The 24,229-nt window shown below is 38.0% G+C and overlaps 1 long non-coding RNA gene across 4 annotated transcripts; it reads right to left on the bottom strand.

The window, feature by feature from the left end:
• Window positions 1–6,500: 6,500 nt before the first annotated feature.
• LOC131775051 (uncharacterized) lies at window positions 6,501–23,446 on the bottom strand. 4 transcript variants are annotated; one of them, XR_010717922.1, is made up of 8 exons: window positions 23,293–23,446; window positions 21,369–23,221; window positions 19,942–20,313; window positions 19,487–19,624; window positions 19,157–19,259; window positions 18,623–18,727; window positions 17,572–17,673; window positions 6,501–8,339 (listed from the first exon to the last, which is right to left on the bottom strand). It is a non-coding gene; the product is annotated as an uncharacterized lncRNA (long non-coding RNA). The 4 variants fall into 4 exon arrangements; XR_010717921.1 differs by lacking the exon at window positions 19,487–19,624 and having other exon boundaries at window positions 21,369–22,085; window positions 22,285–23,221; XR_010717920.1 differs by lacking the exon at window positions 19,487–19,624 and having other exon boundaries at window positions 21,369–22,085; window positions 23,149–23,221.
• Window positions 23,447–24,229: the final 783 nt, after the last annotated feature.

Here is a 24,229-nt window from a genome sequence, read left to right as displayed (position 1 = left end):
CGGCAATCTTTGAGAAATGCAAATTGATGAAAGTTTTCGGAAATTGAATACAATTACTTTGCTCAGAACAGAAATACAAAAAGTGCCTCAATGTGATAATGATTTCTAACGCGATTAGAAATACCAAGAGCCTTCGAGTATATTCAAATAACCCTGGCTTTACGAACTTTGCTGGTTAGGGCTGAATATTCATACGGGCGCCCATGTTTAACTCGGCGAAACAGTTGATCATGAACTCATCTTAAATTCTCGGTGGCCTGTCACTTTAGCGTCGTTGAACAAACCTGCGGCTTAACCTCAGATTAAGAGGGAGAAAGATCAGTGAAAAACGACGATTAAACGCAACAAGAAATATGAAATCATGCAGTTCCAGGAACAATATCAGCGGCAGAGCGAAAAAATCAGGCAGGTTTAGATCAGGTCGTATAACGCGATACGACCCAGGCCTCCTTCGTCCGTTCTCTGCCGTTACTACCTCATCGTTTCGTATTTCCTTTCTATTACTAAGTGAACGCCTGGAATAGGCTACCATTCTTTTCTTATTCAAAGTTAACGGCTTTGTGTTTTTTTTTTCAATTTATTCAGTGAGTTTAGTTTACCATCCGAAACGAGCATCTCGTTAGTCTCTGAATTTCAATTTCAGCACTGAGCTTCCCATTCTTGTTTGTCACAGTGATTTTTCAGCGCGTTGATTACAGTTCCATCCTATTTAATAGTCGATTTTGGCGTCCAGCACAGCTTATAACAGGTGACTGAGCCCAGCAAGTTTCCCAAAAGCTGCCTTCTTTAAGTCTTATTAGTGGCGAGTAGAGCGACAGCTCTCACTAGCTAATTAAATCAGTTAAATCTCGCGAATAGTGATAAAATGCGCTGTTTTGGAAAAAGAAAAAGATTCTTTTTTTGATGTCAGCCGCACGTCAGTACACTGATAGATCATAAGTATCGACCAATCATGAAGTGCATATTGTTAAGCTTGTTATGTAATCTTAAATATTGTTTTGATCTCATTTCTTTTCATTTAGCCTCGTGTGCATTGAAGACTTAACACAAATATCCATCACAGCTGACTCCTGAGTCAACAAGGACCAACATTCCTGCGTTTCCAAAGATATTTTAGTGATCTTATCGTCATATAAGTGCAGGATCCTCACTCAGTCAGAGACAGTGAAGTACCAGTGATCATAGTGGACGTCTCTCTCTCGCAGTGCTTCATAACGCTTGAGGTAGGATCTGTTGTCAATTTCACACTATCCCTTAAATTTGATTCCAAGTTTTGTGTAGGGAAATGTAGCATATACGCGCTAAGTATTCCAGGGAGATACATGATAGTCGGAAACGTTATAGACGAGGGTCTGTTTCCATTTATTAATTCTTGTTTCCTACATAACCTCATTTCAGATTTTTGCGAAAATGAAGCTCTATTCAGCATGGGTGGTCTTGACTGTTCTCGTCATCAATCTCTCTGATTTAACCCAAGGAGGGGGTGATGAAGGTATTGATATTCTTTGAGTTCATTCACAGGTTTGTTATTTGTTTAATGGTTGGAGATGAAGTGAAGGGTAATTTAGGCTCGCAATAGACGCGGTGGCCAGCGCTCTCGACTCCGAGCGAAAGTTCCTGCTTTGAACCCTCAGTCGCTGTTATCGTGTTGCCAATTGCTTTTCTTTCTTTTTTTATGTTTGACAGGGCTTCTATTCTCATGGTGCCTCTGTCCAACCAGGCCCTGGTTTATTCGAAAGGTGGATAACACTATCCACGAGATAAATCGCTACCTGCTGGATTGCGCCATACGTTTTGCTATCCTCTTGATAACGAAGTATCTGTTGGATAGCGTTATCCACCCTTTGAACAACTGGATCCAGGAATATGAACAGATAAGAGAGATTATCACTAGGACCTACTTAAATGCGGGTTGGGTGAAAAGCCACAGGGGGGAGGGTGGCACTTATGTAGATTATGATAAATTGCGGGTAATACTCTTTAAGCCACTTAGTCTACCGAATCCGGAATGAGCTATGAAGTGGGACGGTAGGTTCACGTGCCGACCATCCCTTACCGACCCAAAGTGTAACTGGTTGGACAGTTGGAGGAGGACTTAAAAGATGGAAAAAAAGGGATTTGGCAAATCACAATTGCTCAATTTTTAGAGGGAATAGGATAGGGTTTTCATGGAGAGAATAACGAAGGTTGATTAAATTCGACAACTGACCTTTGAAGGCGAAGTGAATACTGTGGACGTAAATTATCTGCGCTTGAACCTGTATCAGAGCGTTTATTTACTTTGTCAACCTCTTCTTCAATTACATTGAGAGGCATTCTTGATTAAGATTAGAGTTTTACTATTGTAACTAGCGCAAAGGAAACCGCAAAGGAAGGTTATAATGAGATATGACAATCTTCAACAAGTAAGAGAGTGCGCACAAGCACGATTAAATTTGAGTACACAGTACTAATAGTGCTTATAATGTTATTCTACGAATTTCTCTCAGCTCACTGGCATATGGTGGAAAACTTGCAGCTGTAAAACTGGTTTATCTGCATGGCTACGTCACCTGCGCCGTAAATTCGCCAACCCCTCTGTGGTCCTTTTGGGGCTGCGGTAACAAGCCTTCTGTCATAAACCACGTCAATGTTGTCATAAAAACATAATCCAATAGCATCATTTTACCACCGAGTCAGTTCTTTACTCTTGGAAAAGGGAAGTAGTCGGAGATTCCCGGATACAACTCGTTTTCCCCCGCCGGAGATCATTTTGTCTTTCATCTCTGGCAGTCACTCAGTGCGTGCGGGTGAACATCTACGTTTGTGGTACGGCGAAGATTACTTGAACTGGACGGAAGGCGACAACGATGGACGAGTCTGTTGCGATGTTTACGCCCTCTACGTCGAGAATTCATTTTAACCAAAGGTTCAGGAGAGTTTTAAAAAGCTTAAAAAAGAGCCTTAGTGACGTTCACTTTCAAGTCTTCGTAATGTAATGGATCTGCTTTCGGTGATTAGCGCAGTTCTAGGAATGTTCATTAGCTATTACAAGTTAAAATCGTGACTTTTTCGTCAAATTGCAAATAGAAACAGTTGTAGGTTTTGCAGTCTTTTCTCAACCTTTTTGCACAAATGTGTGGATTACAGTGAGGGAGAGTTTTTTTGTTGTTGCTATTTTTCTGTAAGAATTAAACGAAAAGTGAGAAAAATATGAGTTCACTGTTACTGTTTGCCGTTCCCGCCAATCTCCGGGTTAAATTAACATTCAACTTTAAAAGTTTAACTACATAATTCAGACCGTTCCTCAACGTGACTGGAACTTAAATCTCTTTATTAAACTAGATAACTTAAAAGTTACATTGTTCAATCTCATTTGTACATGACTCCTCCAAACAAGGTATCCTAAAAAGTTGGAGCCCTGAGCTGGGTTGTTCAAGATAACCCAGGGTTAGTGTGAAATCTGATTTCAGTTCTGGAAGCTTTAAAAGAAAATGTAATGTAGTTATTTTTGTCTAGAATTTGATTATTGGATGCCCTAAAAAGAACAGAGAGAATGACCCAGAAAAGGCATTTGAACAAAGGAATAAAGAACTCCTGATTAAGATTTAACCTTGGGTTAGCACTAATCGGCCTTCAAACAACTGAGCCCTGGATTCTGGTCTGAATGCTTAAAGTTTGATATTCATTTAAGTGAGAGCACTGCGTGTCATGAGGAAAACGAAACGAGAAGGCGGTGTTAATTAATTAATTACTTGTCCCTGAAACCTTTAACTCCTTAATAGTATTTCTCTTCACTGTATGCCATATAGTTCATGTGATATTAGTTTGGAGAATTTGGTATTGCATCAACTAATTATCCCCCCCCGTTAATATTTTTTCATTATTCTCATTACTTTTCTGCTGGACATTGTATTGATTTTCTAGGGAGAAATTCTGTCTTGGTCACTCATGGGAATTAAAGAGTTAGGCCTCCTCAGCACAGCTACATGTGACATGATGACTTTGGCAGGCCACAAAGAAGGCGGTGTGGGGGAAGGGGTTAGGCTTTCGTGGACTATCATTTCGTCTAAAGGGGGGTAACAAACAAGCCGAAGGTAGAGTAAGCAAAGTAGCAACTTCCCTTTTTATAACTGTACTACTGACTACTGAGCTTGTTCAAATCAATTTTAGCTTGAAAACAAGTTTTCTCCATACTACCAATGCGATATGAATAATTGACGCTATCAGAAAACCGTAGCCTGCGTGGCCAGGCTGTTAAGGACGGAAAGATGGTAGGAGTAAGAAGGTGAATGTGACAAGAGAAACTCAATTATTTATGGTCTCCTCTTTATACTCTGCTGGTAACGACTGATCCCTCCTCCGTGTCCCCTGAAAATCATGTGATCCCCACCTCCCCCAGAAAAAACCTCCAACCCCCTCCTCCAGGCGATAAATAATTACTGGTCCCTGAAACCTTTAACTCCTTATTAGCAATTCTACTGTCTGCTATATAGTTCTTGTGATGTTAGTTTGGAGAATTTGGTATTGGATCAACTAATAATCCCCCAGTTAAATTTTTTTTATTATTCTCATCACTTGTCTGCTTGATATTGTATTGATATTGTAGGGAGAAATTCTGTCTTGGTCATTCATGGGAGTTAAAGGGTTAGGCCTCCTCATTACAGCTACTTCTTGTGACATGATGACTTTGGCTGGCCACAAAGAAGGTTTTTTTGTTGGTTTTTCTCTTATTTTCTCGGACGTAGTGGCTTTAAGTTCCTTCTGTTGATTGTCAGAAGGTTATAACAAGTTACTGGCTAAAATGATCATGTGAAATGCTCACAGTTGATATGTCACTCCCCATGTCATGACATACGAGCACGTCCCCTTTTCTCTACAGATAAAGACCATGATGGGTAAATTGAAATTAGAGAAGATCAGCGTCTGTGCTATTTCGTACTTAGGCTCAGCTCTCGCTTTAGGTCACTATCTGAAATGTGCACCATGCAGTTCTCACAAATGGCTTGTCCGCATCTTTGGGTCATAGAGCCGCTTTTAGTCACTTGACCGTTTGTGTAACCAAAAGTAGTACTTTTTGTGCCGGTTACTTGGAATTTCTTGGGTGAATAATCATTGCCAAGAAAGACCTAACTAAAAGATAAACGGGAGAAAAATGGAGAGCATGCATGTCAGGGCGTTTCATTCACTCCTTTGATAACCTTCTATTTTTCCCGCTTCCTAAGCAACCCCTTTATGAGCCATTTGTCTGTTAGCTTCGTCAGTGAGCCGCACGCATAACAGCAAGCGGACTCTGTTTGTACCCAGGTCCGATCCTTATCTTCTCGGTCGTATCCGCGATTTTGTCCCAGTGGTTTGTGTCGCCTTCGAACTCCGCCTTTGTTCACAAATTATTTCGTGTCACCGCTTTTAAGCTATCTTCAGTTGTCTCGCTTTCATTGTTTTGCAGATGATGGTGGAAACGCGGAAAAATTACAGCCGTTAACATGTGTTCAAGTGGGTTTTTTTGTCTCTGATTTTAGATATAAGAATCATCAAGAAAACTTTCTATATTCTTGACAGATACACGTCAATAACAATAAAAACTTAAAAAGGCAGATTTTTTACCGTGAATGCATAGCAGAATGTTTTTGTCAACACTTTAATGATTACAAGAGGCGGAGACGCTTGAATGAGTCTTGTCCAGGGGGCCCAATTGTTCCGAAAATAATTTCAAAGAGCAATTACTCAGCATTTGACTACCACCAACAACTAAACCACAAAAACTAATTAACAGTCTTATGTAGTTGCTTTATTACTTTTAGAACTATGAATGCCTTTGGTCGCCTTTTCAGATCCATGAGGCTTTATCCAGATATAGACCATTCTAGTTTCTAATTGATTTGTTAAACGTATGAAGGAAAGTAACATTGGCGCTGGATAAGAACTGAAGCCTTTCCGAACTTTGAAGCATAACATGTTTGCGTGTCCAAACCCTATGAACACAAGAGATATTTTGGAATTTCTTTTGTGTAGCGGCCGTGCTGGATCAGCGACTTTTTCAGATTTTTGCTCTTAAAATGGCCTTTGAAGCGCCTGCACGTGATAGTTATTTCTTTCACAGTGGATGCAGTTAATTAAGCTTGGGGGCAAATTACTATAAGAGAGTCAATGCAATGTCAGGTATAGACATACACTAGCGAAATACTTGGAACTAAGCTGTTATCGTCATAAACTGAGATATATCGAAGAAAATGAGGAGTACAATGTAGGATTAACCCAATGGACCGTAGGAAGTAAACTGTTTCATTCTCACAAGGGAAAAACCCCTTCTTTTGTCCCTGCTATAATCAGTCATTCGAAAGCAGTTTCCAGACAGATGGCGACTAATGTCAAATTAAATTAAGATATATATAGGATTCAATAAGAAAGTGTTTTATCTAGAATATGCTGTTTTGACAATACAAGGAATGAGAAGGAATGGGTAGGAGTGATATATTTCAATGAGATATAACAGGGAGTAGATGAAAATGAACCGAAAATTTAGTAACTGTTTGGCCACCTTTTATTCAGATAACTTTGTTTATTTTCATTGATCCATAAATAAATTTATTTGCCCCCAAATAAAAAAGTTATGCCTCGTACCTTCCCTAGATTGCGATATATCTTTGACTAAGGTACTAAGTCGAACTTGTCTGGTTTCTATTTATTACCAGTCTGATTACAGCTCTATTCAAACAAAGCTCGCCTGTTGACGTAGCAATCGCCGAAATATCGACATAGGTATAATTTTACACTTCTACACAATTTCAACAGGTTGTTTCTTAGAACTTGTTGCTATTTTCGATTTAATTTATGTAAGGTATATAGTATGGTGACGTCATTTTTCAAATAATATAACACTTGACGAGTTGCCTCCAAAAGATATACAAAAAAGAAACCCTTAGATTGTTAATTCTCACAAAAAATCATAGATGGAAAATAAGTACTATTCTTATCTATTGAAAAAATGTCATGCTAATTAATTAGAACAAACAGCCTAAATATAAAATTGAGCAGTGCAATGATTCGCATGATAATCTAAGCAATTATTGAAAATAGAAGAGAGATGGTAAATTTTGAGCTCGGTAAAGAATTGGAGAAATATGTTTATTCGTCGTGTCACGAGAGTGGGACAAAGAAAAAATAAGTCCCCATGAGGAATCGAACCTCAGAACTTCGGATTCTGCGCTCCGATGCTCCAACTCTGAGCCACAGAAACTTTATGGTGAACGTCTTCTATTACGAAGTTCAAATGACACGCGTCCTGCATAGTGTTAGGATTAGCAATGTCGATAGCGTTATCTTTTTAAATAGATTCACAAACATGACCCTATGTCCCCTCATGGGGACTCGGAATTTTCTCTTTGTCCTACGCTCGTGACAAGACGAAAAAACATCTTTCTCTACACAATTCTTGTTCACGTCTAATAATCTTAAGTTGTGAAGGCCCTTTCGAAAATTATCATGGCATTAATTCAGTATTAAAGTTAGATGTATGCCGTTCTCCACCTGAAATTTTCAGAACTATGAGGTCTTTACCTCCTTCATTTTCTAAAGCACAAAGTAAATAGTTGGCTGGTTACTTGATTGAGCAAGAGACCGTTTAACGGTTTAATAACGTAAGAGAATTTCTGATAATTTTTCAAGTGAGTCCTCCTTGTATCCCTATTAAGGTTGTACACTAGAGACAAAGCCGTTAAGTACGCCTTTTTTATTCCGCAAAAGTGACGACTTAAGTACGGGTTAAAATTTTAAAGAAAAAAGCCCTTTTCGGTACTAAAGTGTGACCGTCTTAAAGCTGTAAGCAGACCCTTGATTGATATTTAAATTTTAAAATTGAATTCAGCAGTGTGGGAAGCAAATGAAAGTATTTACGAGGAAAATCATATGAAAAAACTAGAGGAATCTCCATAGTTCAATAACTGTTCTGATCTCGTACTCAGATCCTACCGTATTATGAAATGTTGGATCCTTACCACCGCTTGGCTGTGAAAGGTCTGGGAACGAGACTGTAAATGTTAAATAATGTTGGCCGCGACGACCATTGATTACATGGCTTTCTTGATATGTACAGAAGTTATACATATAATTAATATATTTGGACTTGTTCAATCATTCTTGCTATTTATTCGTTGATGATATCGTCTATCAGCCATTAGAGTATTTATCCTTCCCTTTGAATAGGTATTTAAAGAACAATTCTTTTGAAAAACTAACAACGCAATTTAATAGATAGATATAGCAAATTATTTATGGTAAAACTTTATAACTAATGCCCACTCTATAGATTCACTTCCACTTTTAAATCGTTCCCGCTTCTCAGACGGACCTTTCCTCGGCTGAAATGAAACGAAAAAAAAGTTTGGTTATAACTATTTTCTTGTGATAAGAAAAATATTAAGAATTGCTGTTGAATAGTTCGATGAGTTTGTACTGTAAATTCCCTCAGAAATCGCATAAAAATGGACTGCAGCGTATGCTTTCCTCTATTCGGTTATTCATGATCACATGGTGAAGGTGTCCTCCCGGCTGTCTTTCAGCGTTAGTGCGAATCAGAAAAAGGTATCAGGTATAAAAAAAAAAAAAGTTTGGAAAATCTCTCAATCCTCGGATGCACAAGCTAACTGATGTCCCGTCGGGGAATAAAGGGGTTTGGATGGAAAATATATTCATTTCTGTTTGCTTCAGAAGTTTGAAAATATATTTTCGTCAATTAAGATGTGTGTCTTTGTGACGGTTGATAGTGAGGAACTCAAGGATATGAGAGTGCAGCTAATCTCTTTTACCTGTTTCTGGACAATATAGGCGTCGACGACTTTCTTTGCCGTGTATCATTCACTGGCATTTTTCAAACGTCTAAATAGTCCAGCTTTTGGTGAAAAATTCGACTTCCACATTTTATTTTGAATATTTGTGGTGCTTCGTTCTCACAACTTATTTTAACATTTTGTCATATGGGAAACCACAGTTTGATTTTGTTTTCAGCTCTACGCAATATTTTCAAAAACAAAACTAGCGGAACCTTTTTTCAATTTTTAAAGCAAAATTCATTAAGATGTTCACTGATCAAGGGTTCGTGATCCTCAAAGTCAACTTAATCAGACGGTCCATTGTCTTCATGGGTCAATGATTCTAACATTAATTCATCTAAGTTTTGTTAACAAAGATGAAGGAACAGGAATATCAAATGAATTACACTATCTGGTGTACGATAACGCTAACGCTAACGATATGTATTGCTTACACATTTTTGCCATACGTCTTTAAGATAACTTTGAGGCGGTTCACTCGCAGAGGAAGGGCTGCCGCGGTGGAAAACGACGATCATAGCAATGTCATAGAAGGTAAATCTTTGTTAAAGCAGTGTTTCAGTTTTAAGCATCCGAGGAGGAAAGTCTAAATACCTCAAAGAGCCTCCAGGTAGGTTTAAATATGAGTCTCCACCAAACTAGTGGGTTCAGTACGATTGCAGAAACGAATTTCTTTCAATTGAAGGCGTCTAGAGCAATTGCAGTATATTTTGTATGGATAGAATGACGGAATGCTGAACTTCATCGCACTGAATTAAAACTTAAGCATTATGTTGCCTAAATGTTTCAAAGTCGCCAAAATAATGATTTCTAAAGAAACATGGTTCATCCTTTGGATCAAGGCTTTTTTATTCGACTGTTTAGTCGAATGAAAATGGAAATTATTGCTTGTAAACAATGTTCGGTTTAATGCGTTTTGATATAACTAATCGTTCCTTGTTCCGGCTCACCATAATAAATTTATATCGTTTATCATACCTGCCATGATTTGTCACAAAAGAGCATATTCAAAGCTAGGAGCATCGCTAGAAATTGATATCTCTACCAAACTTTCTAGAAATTGATGTCTCCACCAAACTTTCCCCATTAAAAGAAGCTATCGAGCATACAGTGATTTTCTTTGTCTATTTCAATAGTGTAACGTTAAAAAATAGTAGGTTTAGTCGTGATATGAAGGAGCACAAGCATCCACGACCAATCGTGCGATTTATTCCATCGGAGCTCCGTTCATTAAACTGTCGACAAGCTGCACATAACCAGTGTGTAATCGTTTCTAAGGACGCGCGCAATGGAATGCCGGAAAATAGTAACACCTAATAGAAACTGCTTCATTTTTAAAATTTCTATTGTCTGCTTGCATTTTGCGGAGGTAAGCTCCAAACGTTCTCAGAAAAGTTTCTGTAGAACTTCCTCTTCGATATATCCCACTTAAAGTTGCGGTAAGAGATGTGAATTATGTATCGTGATTCCACCTGTGTAAGATCACAACATTGGAGTTTTATTACATGCTTAATTCAAATTCGCAAACTTGATTCCTCAAAGATATTCACACCTTTTTCTTTTTTTTCATAATTTGTCGCCTCTAAAGCGACTAGTCTTTAAATGTGCATTTGATGCTGGATTTTTTTCTGGTAAATTCAATATGGCCAGCGCTGCAATGAAAGCGTGGGCATCATGGCTTTTAATATCCTGTTCAATATTTTGCTAAAAAAATTACATCAGCTTGTCTTTGTGCAGTAAACTACTGTTTGAGATTGAAATTAGCGTTAACGTTCTATCTTAATGTGATTTTACCGGAACAAATACTTTCAATGTACTTCTGGACTCCAGAGTGCATCAGTATGAGCCGATTAGAAGTAAAACTCGAACGTCTCTAAACAACGTCACGTGGCAACGAAATTTTCCATGTTGTCTTTAAACACCAGCTTTTGCCCAATATTTTATTTTTCCAGCCGATTTATTTAAAAATTTTATGCCTCTGTGCTTTTTTCTTCCTAATGCCTGGTGGGCACGGAACAGAGTTCGTGGATGTCATATGTGTCTTGCTAAACATATAATTGTTGAACAAGATAGGTCGCTCAGTTAATACTATGCGCCCAAAAATTTACATCATTGTATTTATCAAATCAATCAATTAAGTAACCAAAGCAACACTGAATAATTAACTTCGCAACATTTCTGTCACCCTAAACTTCAGCATGTGCTATGAATTTTATTTGAAAGGTCATGTAAATAATCAGTGTTTTAGATCATTTTAACGCAATTGACACCATAATTAGTAATAATATCAATTTCCATGATTCAGACTCTCCAAACACATCGTCGTTAATCAAGTTGTCATGTCACAACAGTATAGAGGCCACGTGGAGCCCAACAACAGCATGCTTAAAATATTAGAGAATTTTGCCGGTCATTTCCTTTACTTCTACAGCTGTTCCACTGTAACCCTCACAAGAAAGACATTTTATATCTGTTGAAGTGCTGGTTAGAAGAGAAATTTGAATTGTCCTAAAATGACTTAAATTTACCTATATTTCTAGCGTTTTTTCGATCATATTCTGCTGTTTACAGATATTGTTTATACATAATTTTTATAGGTTTATTTTGAGTTCTGTCTCTCAAAATGTTTTATACAACACCATATTTTTCCTTGATGTCAATCATGATTGTTTGATAATATAAAACATACAAATAAACACGTCACGATTAAGCAGTAGACCGTACTTTCTATCACTTTAAGGCATAATAACACATGCAGATTGTTGGGAGAATACGAGAAAAGTTTGGGTTATTACGCCGGTAAACCGATAGAAAGTGTGATCCATAGCTTTCATAGAATAAACTTCAAATGTCTACGTGTTTAACGATGCAATAAACGATAGGTTTTTTTGATCAATCAGGGCGTTCGTACAATCTCAGTTATTTTATATTGTTTAATGAGTGGTGACATGAGCAAAGAAAAGAAGCGCGCACTTGTCCAAGAAAGAATGCGTCACAACAACTAGTTCTCAAACTGAGAAGGTACGTACACAGTTTTCATCTCATCTAGTAAAGTATTGAAAACTAGCGCAGTGGGCTATTTTTAAAGTTCATTTCGTGATGTGATTATGGGTTCATGAGTCAAGTTAATAAAAAATTGCCGAAGGTAGACGGTATTGCCAAAATATGCTAAAACATTTTAGTGCTCGAATCACCATGTAGCATACTTCACTAATTTAATTGGACGAAACAGACTAAGTTGCAGTAAAATGCCGCCAAGGAACATGGTTGACTTGAAAAGAAAGTGGGCTGAAAAGTGGACTGAAAGCTAAAAGTTACGCTCGACTGACTTTCTCATGGGCTCCTGCATATAATTAGTCATTTAGTTTTCCTGAGAATGACAGTACTTCTTTTGACGTGAATTAATTTTAAATACATTTTTTGTGGGCTTACAGCTGCTTAAGGATGCTTTTGAAAACATTACGTTTGTTGGTGGACAATGAAACGAATTAATGCAAACAGCTATTGCATTCCATTCTATCTCACATTTCACCCTCACAGCCACGCAGTTAAATCTACTTTTCTTAGAAATTTAAATTACTCCAAAAAGATAAGATACTGGTACTATCTTTTCGCAACTTCCACTTACTTTTTTTCCAACGTGAGAAAAACATAGATAAATTTTTAGTCAGAAGTTCATTTCAAACCAGTGACCAACCTGAAAGTTTTGAATGCGCTTGCGCACGACGCAAAAGTAACGTAGAGAAAAAGTCGGAGCTCAAGAGATCCACGAAGATCACTGATCACTGATCACTTTACGTGCACCTCTGCCAATGACATTTATTGCATAACTTGCACTTATTGCAAAAAGTTATACATTCGTGGAACAGGAAGACGACTGGGTGACCGATTCCGAGAACACCTTCGAATTCGCGACGTACAAAAAAATGACAAAGACGCATCCCAACCAGTCAGTAGACACTTTAATATCCGTAATCATTCTAAGAAGCATATGGCAGTTTGCGGCCTTTCTTTACGTCTAGGCAGTTCGGAAAGCTGCACTCTTGTGTCCACTGATCCACAGAGACTCTACAGTAAGCGAGGTCTATTACGAAGTTTAGACTTCATAATAAAGTCTCTGTGGTTCAGTGGTGGAGCACGGAGTCCGAAATCCAAAGGTCTAAGGTTCGATTCCTCATGGGAATTTTTTTCAGAATTTTCTCTTTGTCCCACGCTCGTTACCATCAAAAACATTTACATTTTTGTACGTGTGTATGTATGTTATACCAAATAGTGCTTGAAGAACTTTGTCGTCCTTTTTTATACAAGACACATTGCCGAATTGCAGTCAGATAATCTCTTCGAATAAAAGTGATTCATGGTTAAAACCATTTTCTGAAATTTAAGTCAACAGCAGTTGTTCTGGATTTTGTTCTGTGTTCCGTTCTAAGTGATACGTTTTTCTTCTCAGTTGTGTCTAAAGTGCACTCGAACTTAACCCTTTTACTTGGTGTACTGGTACAAACTTAACAAACATATCCGGAAGTTATTCAGTTGGTCTAATCATAGTACGTAAATTGTTTTTAGGCTGATTTTCTTATTATTATACATTTTATTTTCCTCTATTGATAGACTGTTGTATGCACTTTTTTTTCGGTTACTCGTGATCAAGTGGGGAACGTGACCATCTGTGGTTCAGTATTGGCCTGAATAAGTAAGGTTATAGATGTAGGAAAAAAAAATACACTGATTTGTAAAATCGTTTAATCCTTGGACGCATAAGTTTACTAATACCTCCACCGACACATAAAAAAGGTTGGGTGGAAACTCTTTTCATTTTCATATTGCTTCAGTATTTTAAAAATATTTTCCGTCGCAAAAAATTTTCCTTTGCCCTATTTCCTGACCGTTCGACTCACCATAATAATTTCATAGCTTTTACCATAATTGCCATGATTTGTTACAAAAGAGCTTAATCGAAGCTGGTAGCGCTGCTAGAAATAGAAAGAAGCTATCGAGTATAGAGTGATTTTCTTTGTCTACTACAGTAATGTAGCGTGAAAAAAAGCAAAAAAAAGGTTTAGTCGTGATATGAAGGAGCACAAACATCCACGATCAATCGCGTTATTTCTTCCACCGGAACTCTGTTCAGAAAACTGCCGAGAAGCTGCACTTGACTATCGTGTAATCGTTCCTAGGGACACAGCGGCAAAATGAGTGTGCGTGCTTGTAATGCGCGCAAAGGAATGGGAACGACAATATTTGTATAGTAACACTCTGGTGTCAAATTGCGACATTTCTAAAATTCCATTGTCTGCTTTCATTTTGCGGAGATAAGCTCAAACCGTTTTCAGAAAAGTTTCTGTCAAACCTTCTCCGTGATACGTCTCACTCAACTAAAATTGCAGAAACAGGGGTGAATTATGTGTCGTGATTCCACCCGAGTAAGGTCACAACATTGGAGTTCTACCCATACTCTAACAAACTTAATTCCTCTAAGATATTCAAACCTTGTTTTTTTTCATAATTTTTTTCATCGACTAGTCTATAAATGTGCATGTGATGTTGCATTTTTTTCTAGTAAATTCAGTATGGCCAGCGCTGTAATGAAAGCGTGAGCATCATGGCTTTCAATATCCTGTTGTTCAATATCTTGCTGAAAAAATTACACAAATTTGTCAGTCTTTGTGTAGTAAACTGCTATTTGAGATTGAAATTAGCTACGTTCTATCCTTAAGTGATTTTACCGGAACAAATAGTTTCAGTGAACTTCAGAGTATATCAGTATGAGCCGATTAGAAGTAAAGTTCGAAAGTTTCCATAATTCAGACTCCTCAAAACACATCATCGTTAATCAAGTTGTCATGCGATGTGTTCATGTCAGTCACTCGGTCCATTAATCGATTGATTTGCAAATTGTCGTTTATGAAGAAGCATTCGTTGGGCGAAGTCTCTAATCCCCTCTCTTACCCTACCTGGTTAGCCATGGGCAATTGTTTCATGAATACTTCCAAAATAAAACAAAAATCATCATGCTTATTTGAAAAGCTCCCCCTAAAATCGCATACAAGTAGGCTTGCAAAAATTATATTTTATGTCCTGTGTTGTTATCTGATATGCTTGTCATAACTTTCTTAGACAAATTTCCAACACAGTGTACCGAGGATGACTGAATCAAGACTGGCGTACAAGGAAAACATATATCTGTTCAATGACTGCAGTCAAGCCCATAGCTAGAAATTAGAAGAACTAGAAAACAAGACAACCTTCAAACAGCAGCACAGAGGCCACGTGGAGCCTGACAGCATCGTGCTTCCTTAGAATATTAGAGATTTATGTCAGTCATTTGCCTTAGTTTCTACAGCTGTTCCGCTGTACCCCTCACGAGGAAGACATTTTATTCCTGTTAAAGTGCTGGGTAGAAAATAAAGTTGAATTGTCATAGGATGAATTAAATTTACTTATATTGCTAGGGTTTCTTCGATCATATTCTACAGTCTACAGATTGTGTTTATAAGTAATTATTTATACGTTTAGTTTGAGTTTTGTCTCTCGAAATGTTTTATATAACACCATATTTTTCTTTGATGTTAATGCTGATTGTTTGATGGTATAAAACATACCAATAAACACGTCACAATTAAGCAATAGACTATACTTTCTATCGTCAAGGCTAACTCAGACAAACCCTTCTTTACACAGGTAATGGTTTTGAACTTTTAAGGACCGGAAACTGTGATGATTAGATAATCCAAAGAACATCGCTTTCAACTGATGGTCTCCCTGCTCCGTCTACATGCTTCGGCACAATGCAACTATTCTTAAAATGACCTTTTAAATGCGAAGGTTTTGGAACGGCATTTTTAGCTTTTCCGAAGACAACCCTCTTGCCAAAATTGACTATAACAGGGTAGAAGCTAGGCTTCACGTTTATCTAGAACAACGTTTAAGGTTATTGTAAGCAAATCCACACTTATGGATATCGTCTAACGCAACTGCCGTGTAAGGAGGGTAAAGAAGAGCATAAAAATAACCCTCAGGTATACACTACCCAAGAGGATATAGAAGAGATAAAAGTAACCCTTTGGTATACACTACCCAAGAGGGTATAGTAGCGATTTAAAGTAAGCCTTAGGTATACACTACCCAAGATGGTATAGTAGAAATTAACAGTAACCCTCAGGTATACACTACCCAAGAGGGTATAGGAGAGATTTAAAGTAACCCTTAGGTATACACTACCCAAGAGGATATAGAAGAGATTGAAAATAACCCTCAGGTATACACTACCCAAGAGGGTATAGAAGAGATTGAAAATGACCCTCAGGTATACACTACACAAGAGGGTATATTTGAGATTAAAGGTAACACTCAGGTATACACTACCCAGGAGGGTAGAGTAGAGATTAAAAATAACCCTCAGATATGCACTACCCGAGAGGGTATAGGAGAGATTAAAAATTAACCCTCAGGTAGGAAACGAAAAAATTGAATTCACACTAGTTAATATCAGGAGACCGTTCTTTGTCTGGACTCTTTCTTTTGACTGAAAGTTGAGGCATCCACCGTTAACTTATATAATCATTATCCTTTACTGGTTCCCGAATGTCTTTGTCAAGCTCGGCTATTCATGACCGACATCTCTGCAATTCCCCATGATTATTCGACCAGAGGTATTTCCCGCCTAAAGTGTACGGTCGAGAGCGATTTAATTTAACAGGATTATTGTCGAAAACGTGAAAAGGCTGTACCACGCTTCCTAATTAAGTCACGGATTATTCACTTGATTTAACGATTCTATTTCAACGCTTTGGTTAACTCCCACTCACAACTCTCGACTTATTCGAAAAAACACGCACTGAACGTCCGCTGTAAGCAAGTGGAACAATGCCATATAAGGGGCGATGAAATACGTGCCGCATACATGTTGTTTGTTAAACGAAATCACTTATAAATGTCAATCAAATTAAAAATAATTGACGTATCGTACAGTTTCCAACATTACATCCTCACGAATGCATCTGCAGGAAATTCTCGCTGACTAATTAGTCCGGCACAGAGACCAAATGAACGTACAACATGTTTGGTGACGTGGTATTGAACGAACAGCTTTTGTTGGCGCGGCTGAGAACTGCTGGGGGGACAGAACGTATTGCAGTCATCGGGGAATCGACGAAAGACTTCGTTCTTTGCAAAAGCATTGGGCTTGATTCCACATTAACTTTTCGTTAGCACATATGGTCGAGATTGTATTCCGCAACTCTAGAAAGCTCAGCCGATCGATGGAAGACTTTGGCCTCCATGATAGGATCGCGCCAGGTGATTCCGGTCTAAGATTTGTTGTGTTTTTGTAATTGAAATTCGCGCTTAGATGAAGTATTAATTATCAGATGAGCCTTTAAGTTAAAATCAAAAGGTTTAACTAACCGCATAGACACCTACCGACTGCAAGTGTTAAAGTAATTCTCTACGTTGATGACTTAGGGTTTAGTGTAAATATACGTTCGATCGCACACGCTGCAATCTGATTGGCTTAGTTACTCACTATTTATTCCGTGACAGATAGAAAGGAATGTAAACAGCACAGGGGATGGCCCATTTGTATTAATATTCAATAAAAACACGAGCCTACCTTTCTTCCAAGTCTTGAATGACTTTTAGATTAAATTAAACTATTGGATTTTTCGCTCTCAGTTTCATGCGTGATAGTTGACTAAACTTCGCCCTCAAAATCCAACAGAAGCCCGTATTCCAATTGTTAGTTAGTTAGCGCAGTACGCACCTTGCTGCTTTGTTTCTCTTTGTTGTGCTACCAAATCGTCCAACCTGTGCCTCATGTTTCCAAAATCAATTTTGATTTGATCAAGGTAACTTTTGACGTCCCCTAAGGATGAACATTTCAATATTATTAGCGGAATAGAAGCCTCAACGGATAGCCACTCCATTCAAAGTAGATCGCGTATGAAAAACAATAAACTTTTCAAAAATAACTTAATGTCATTGCTAATGAGCGACACTCATTCCCAGCTCTGCTGTGCAACATGTCAAATGATTTTGGCAGAGGTTTAGATAACTATTTCCATAATCGGGTGACAATGGTCTTATAGGCGGCTGTGCCCGGAAAAGAGCTGTAAGGCAAAACCCAAACACGACAGCCTCGCCGGTTACACGAACGGCGATGAGAGGTCTTATTGCAAATCCTTCTGAAGAGCACCTTTTTGCACGCAAAAGACACAAGTCTACTTTCAATGAAAATTAAGCATTATTCATTGCCCATCTTTAGACTTTTCTTTCAAGTTTTTGTCTAAACTGTGTATTGAAAACAAACAGTACTGTATTGTCCGTAATTTCCGTGCGATTGTATGCCAAATTGTGTCAGTATATTTGGCTAATTCATTATTTGCAGTGTGAGCCACGTTAGTTTACAAACTTTGAGTCGGTTATTTAAACGAGGTCTAACCCAAACCACGGTTTTACACAATGAGCCTTAGGCATTCCCTAGAAGAGGGTTGACTTAAGTAAATAAATGTCCTTCCGCAGTTAGCTTTAGGCTCTCTTGACACTTCACAAAAATGACTTTTCAGGCAAAAGGTTCGGCTAAATTGAAGATAGTTTAGGATGTGGTTTTGTTAAACAACGGCCAAACTTTGTGTAAATGACCGGGCCTTTATGTTTCGTTCTACGAGGTTATATAGGTTTAATCTGTTTTCACGTTCTTCACTCAAAAAATGCAACATTCTTACGGTGAACACCCTCTTAATATTAACTCTCCCGAAGCTCCGCATTTCAATAGATGAATCGCCCTTGAATTCATAGCTGCTGTAGGGACTAACCTTGATGCTGTGTTTCCTCTTGTCGGGCCATCATTAAACTTGACAACTTGTCTTGTATGTTTCCAATTTCACTTCTCATCTGATCAATGTCATTTGTCATTTTTTCTAAATTTCAAAACACATATTTGTCTGAAATAAGTCCAGGTTTCTTTTTCCCTTTACTTTAAAAGAAATAGCTGAAACAAGTTTTTTATTCGTATTTCATGCGTATATGTATGAAACAACCAACAATGGAAACCAAAAATCCTTCATTCATTCCTTTAAATTTATTTGGGAGTATAAGTACCATTAATACTTCTTTTTTCGTTTTTACTGTTTCTTGCTGTTGTTTTTCTTTTTTTTAGGGGGGGGGGGAGGGGGGTTGTACATTTTCATCAACCATTAAAATAATCAAACCGCATACAGCAATATGCACCTCACTGCGCTTTGACAGTTGATAGGTTAGAAAATTTTAAAGCGCCTCCCATACTCCTTAATTTTAAAAGGTTAATTTTAATTGTAGAAGTGACGTAATAAATGGCATTAAGAATTCACCCTGATCTTGTGCTTCATGTTGTCGTTGCCATTAAAGTGTCCAGCTTATCATGTAGATTTCCAACTTCAGTTCTCATCCAGTTAAAGTCATTCGTCACTTTATCTGAGGGTAACAACATTTTTACGGTTTCGTAAGTTAGAACTTCCCTTAGAGATTGGGTCTAAATCCTCTTTGAAAGGATTAAATGTCTTCTCAGGTACAAATAACGTCCAAACAAGCGTTAAAAGCTAACAAAGATATGCTAAAGATTGATAAATCTCATGCAAAAACATGATTTATATTTTGATCAGAGATTAAGCGAGAGAGATGGAGTTTCATCCTAAACTTACCTCGATCCTTTGTTTCCTGTTGTCGAGCCATCATCGTATCCAGCAGTGGAGTGCGGAATCCGATGGTCTGAGGTTCGATTCCTCATGGGGAATCAGAACATTTCTTTCTCCAGACAAAATTTTTCTCTTTATCTAAACCTGTTTTTGAGAATCTGTGATTTAACCAAGCGATAAATCCCTCTAGAGATTTTTTTTTCTTAATCCTCAGAACCTGTCTGTTTACCATTGTATCGTGATTGGTTCTATTTTTGCTTCTGATCAGATTACGATTTGCTCGAGTATTCTTGGCCAATGTGGATTATGGTCACTATAGATTACCAGTGGGTAACTTAAAAAGTCGTAACTGAAACATAACTACACCAATAAAAACCTACATGCCCGAGGCTGATTTTGTCATTCCCCCCGACACCTTTTGCTTGGTTAAGGTTACATTCTTAGGTACGAATTATTTGCACCTTCAATTTCTTGGAGCTTTTCTTTAACATTGTCTTCATCTTCCTTCCACTGTTTCAGCAGCTTCCTGTAGTGTTCTTCAGTATCAGGGTCCATACACTCAATCTTAAGCTTACTGATAGCAGCTCCATAACCCGCTCCTGCCATTCCTACTATGGCATTGCTAATGTCCAGCCAGTAGTTGTTGAATGCAACATCGTCCACAGAGGCTTAGCTGGCATGGCCATACACAGTATTACGGTAGTATTTCAGCCTGGCGATGTTGGCCTGCTTACTCAAATCTGTAGACCGGGGAAGTCTGTCCCATCCAGTGCTGGGAGGAGCTATCCCACAGATGTTCCTCAGTAAAACCATCAGTAGTGTGATATCAAACCCTGCCGATGAAACAGATGATGGAATAGCTGGATAGAGTTTCCCCCATTGCGCTGCATTCAAGACCCAGGAACATGAGTTAAACATAATCCAAAAGTTATCAAATAAATGTCTTTTAGGTGGTTTAAACTAGTTTCTCTAACTTATGAGAAATAAAAATTGAAAATTTTGAGCAGATTTTGTTGACAGTAAATATGAAAATAATACATGAAAAAAACATTAAAGGATGCACAAGAAAAGGAACTGGAAAATGAAAGACATTCATTGTAAAAGAAAAAACATTCCCGAGTATCTAAGTGCATCAAAGATATTGTACAACTGCAAGTTCAATTTGTTTCAATTTTGCAGTGTTTGAATTTAACCATTATCTCATCAGGCTTGATATAAGAATCTTCAGTCTCTAGAATATTGAGGAGAGCTTTTTTGTTTCTTTTTTGAATAATTTCATTTAAGCCTTATGCACTTCTGAGGAACATTCAAGGCAATTTTCATGAAAACCAACAAATCTACATTACCTAATAATGTAGACTGAGGTAACTTGTGTAAAAACAAACCTCTAGTTTTTGACCTCCAAAGAAATTAACAGTTTTCTTGCCTCCTTTTCAAAAGCATGTGTCAATGTGGTCATGCCACTGACCATTATGAAACACAACATGGAACCCCCTGACCAGCCTCCTGACAAAACTGATGAAAATCTTCCGTCTGGTTTTTAAATGCATTTTGGTTTTATGGTCACAATTTTAGGTGTTAGAGGATTGGACTCCAGTGTTAATATTATGCGATTTAGTAATAAGAACATGTTGGTTATATGTGTAAATACATGCTGCCACACAAATGTTATGCTGCCCCACAAATGTTTTTTTCTTTCTTTCTTCTTTTCAGATTCGTTTGAATCTCGTTCAGCTGTACAAATATTATATGCAAAGAACTGGGAAGCTGTGACAACGATTATTGACGGTGTGCGTTTCTTTATGTGCGATATGGCCCCAAAAAGCGATAGTCGTTAATGTTCCCACATAAATATTTTACAAGTGTTTGTTAAAATCGTTTCACTTACCCTCAGCTTTGAGCTTCTCTCCTGATATAGACACAATCTATCACTCAACGCTTGAAACTGATTCGACCAGCAGTTGTTGGAAAAAACTGATATGACTTCAACTCAATCAAATAAAACCGCTCGCTTTTGATTCTTGATCAAATACCTCAGGTTGAAGGTTGTTCTTCAAATGGTCTGTCTTGTATTCGTGCTTCTGGCCCCAAAACTCATTTTGTACATGTCATTTATTGAGTTACTCGCTACGAATTTTAAAGACGCTACATTTATTGTGCATCTTGCGATCCAGTACCTCAGGTTGAAGGTTGTTCTTCAAATGGTCTGTCTTGTACTCGTGCTTCTGGCCCCAAAACTCATTTTGTACATGTCATTAAGTGAGTTACTCGCTACGAATTTTAAAGACGCTACATTTATTGTGCATCTTGCGATCCAGTATTCCTTTGCAATAATGCAATACCTTGAGAATTAAGGTGTCGGCTGTCAGATCACCCGATCACAGACAATCATAAGTCAATCATCTTATACCAAAGAATCAAAAGCACTCATCCGGATGGCTGAGTCCAACACAACAATGAAATGTCTGTTGTAAAATGCAAATATTACGACAAAGTTCCAAAACACTGCAATCCCTAGGTCTTTCCCTGCCAAGATCTCATTGGTAATATTCCCTACTGTCTGTTGTAAGCGATAAATGTGAATCAATGTAGAGTACGTACGGCTCTGTCAATTCCCGGAGAAAGTCAGGTGTGCATTGGTCAGGCCCAAAACAGGGAGATAGAACGGAAGAATTGAAAGTAACAACTTCAGTTCTTGGTCAGTGACTCAATTTTATATTTTATGTGATATACTAATTTTACGTGATCAACTTCATACATGCCTGAATGTTCCCTTATTAATAAACTCAGTAAATTAAACTTACCTTCACAATGACCTTATCTTCGTGCAATATACTCAATCAAATAAAACCGCTCGGTTTCGATTCTTAATCAAATATCTCAAGTTGAAGGCTGTTCTTCAAATCGTCTGTCTCGTACCCATGCTTCTGGCCCCAAAACTCATTTTGCACATGTCAACAAGCGAGTTGCTCTTTACGAATTTAAAAGACGCTGGATTTTTTTTCCGTCTTGCGATCCACTATTCCTATGCAATGCGGCAATGCCCCGAGAATTAGGGTGTCGTTTGTCAGATCATACGATCACACAGTTAGACGTCAATCACCTTATATCAAAGAATCAAAGGCACCCATACGGATGACTGAGTCCAACAGAACAATGAAATGTCTGATGTAAAATGCAAATGTTACGAGAAAGTTCCAAAACACTGCAATCCCTAGGCCTTTCCCTGCCTAGATCTCATTGGTAATATTCCTTACTGCCTGTTTTGAGCGATAAATGTGAATCAATGTAGAGTACGTATGGGTCTTTCAATTCTCGGAAAGAGTCAGGCGTGCATTGGTCAGCCCCAAAACAGAGAGATAGAGCGGAAGAATTGAAAAAAATAACTGCAATGCTTTTTGAGTGACTCAATAACTGAGAAGTGACATCGACTTTGACTCTAGCATTTTTGCGTTATACGAATACAAACAAAAAAAAAAGACTACTTTAAAAATTGAGCTTTTGCCTACATTAAAATTTAGCTTACACATACTAATCAGCTTGCTCGGATTTTAAAGAGCTGGGAAGCTGTGACAACGATTATTGACGGTGTGCGTTTCTTTACGCGCAATTCGTAAATGTCCCCACATAGTTATTTTACGATGATTTGTTAAGAGCGTTCTTCTTACCTTTAGCTTTGAGCTTCTCTCCTGATATAGACACAATTTGTCACTCAACGCTTGAAGTCGATTCGACCAGCAGCTGTCGGAAAAACTGATATGAATTCAACTCAATCAAATAAAACCGCTTGGTTTCGATTCTCGATCAAATACCTCAAGTTGAGGGTTGTTCTTCAAATCGTCTGTCTCGTACCCGTGCTTCTGGTCCCAAAACTCATTTTGTACATGTTAACAAGTGAGTTGCTCTTTACGAATTTAAAAGACGCTGGATTTTTTTTCCGTCTTGCGATCCACTATTCCTATGCAATGCGGCAATGCCCCGAGAATTAGGGTGTCGTCTGTCAGATCACGCGATCACACGGCCATACGTCAATTAACTCATACCAAAGAATCAAAGGCACTCATCCGGATGGCTGAGTCCAACAGAACAATGAAATGGCTGTTGTAAAATGCAAATGTTACTACAAAGTTCCAAAACACTGCAATCCCTAAGCCTTTCCTTGCCTAGATCTCATTGGTAATATTCCTTACTGTCGGTTGTAAGCGATAAATGTAAATCAATGTAGAGTACGTACGGCTCTGTCAATTCTCGGGAAGAGTCAGGCGTGCATTGGTCAGCCCCAAAACGGGGAGATAGAACGGAAGAGTTAAAAGTAATAACTGGAATGCCTGTTGAGGGGTTCAATTTTATCTTCTAAGTGACTTACCGATCTTACGTGATTAACTACATGCCTGCATGAATGTTTCCCTATTTATAAACTCATTGGATTAAACTTACCTTCCCAATGACCTTTTCTTCGTTAGTCAATGTTCACTGTTTATCTTCGAAGAAAGAATGGATTTCTAAATGAAAACGTAACAAGTTAATATGCACAGAGAACCGTATGATCAAACTGTCAACCGCCATCTTGTTGTTGGTTGAGGTTGAGTCGTTAGTATGTTCACGCGAATTTAATTTCAGTGAAATAATTTTCGTTCTACTCGTTTGATATTTTGAATTATACTTGAGTGCATTGCTTGAATTCTGTAGGATATGTACTCGTTTGAAGACAAAAAAGGAACAAAACACATGTTTCAAGAACCTCGACAA

This window comes from Pocillopora verrucosa, chromosome 6 (genome assembly GCF_036669915.1).
Source record: "Pocillopora verrucosa isolate sample1 chromosome 6, ASM3666991v2, whole genome shotgun sequence".
NCBI classification, from domain to species: domain Eukaryota; kingdom Metazoa; phylum Cnidaria; class Anthozoa; order Scleractinia; family Pocilloporidae; genus Pocillopora; species Pocillopora verrucosa.
The sequence above is the reverse complement of the archived record's forward strand: the minus strand, read 5'-3'. Positions and strand labels throughout refer to the sequence as shown.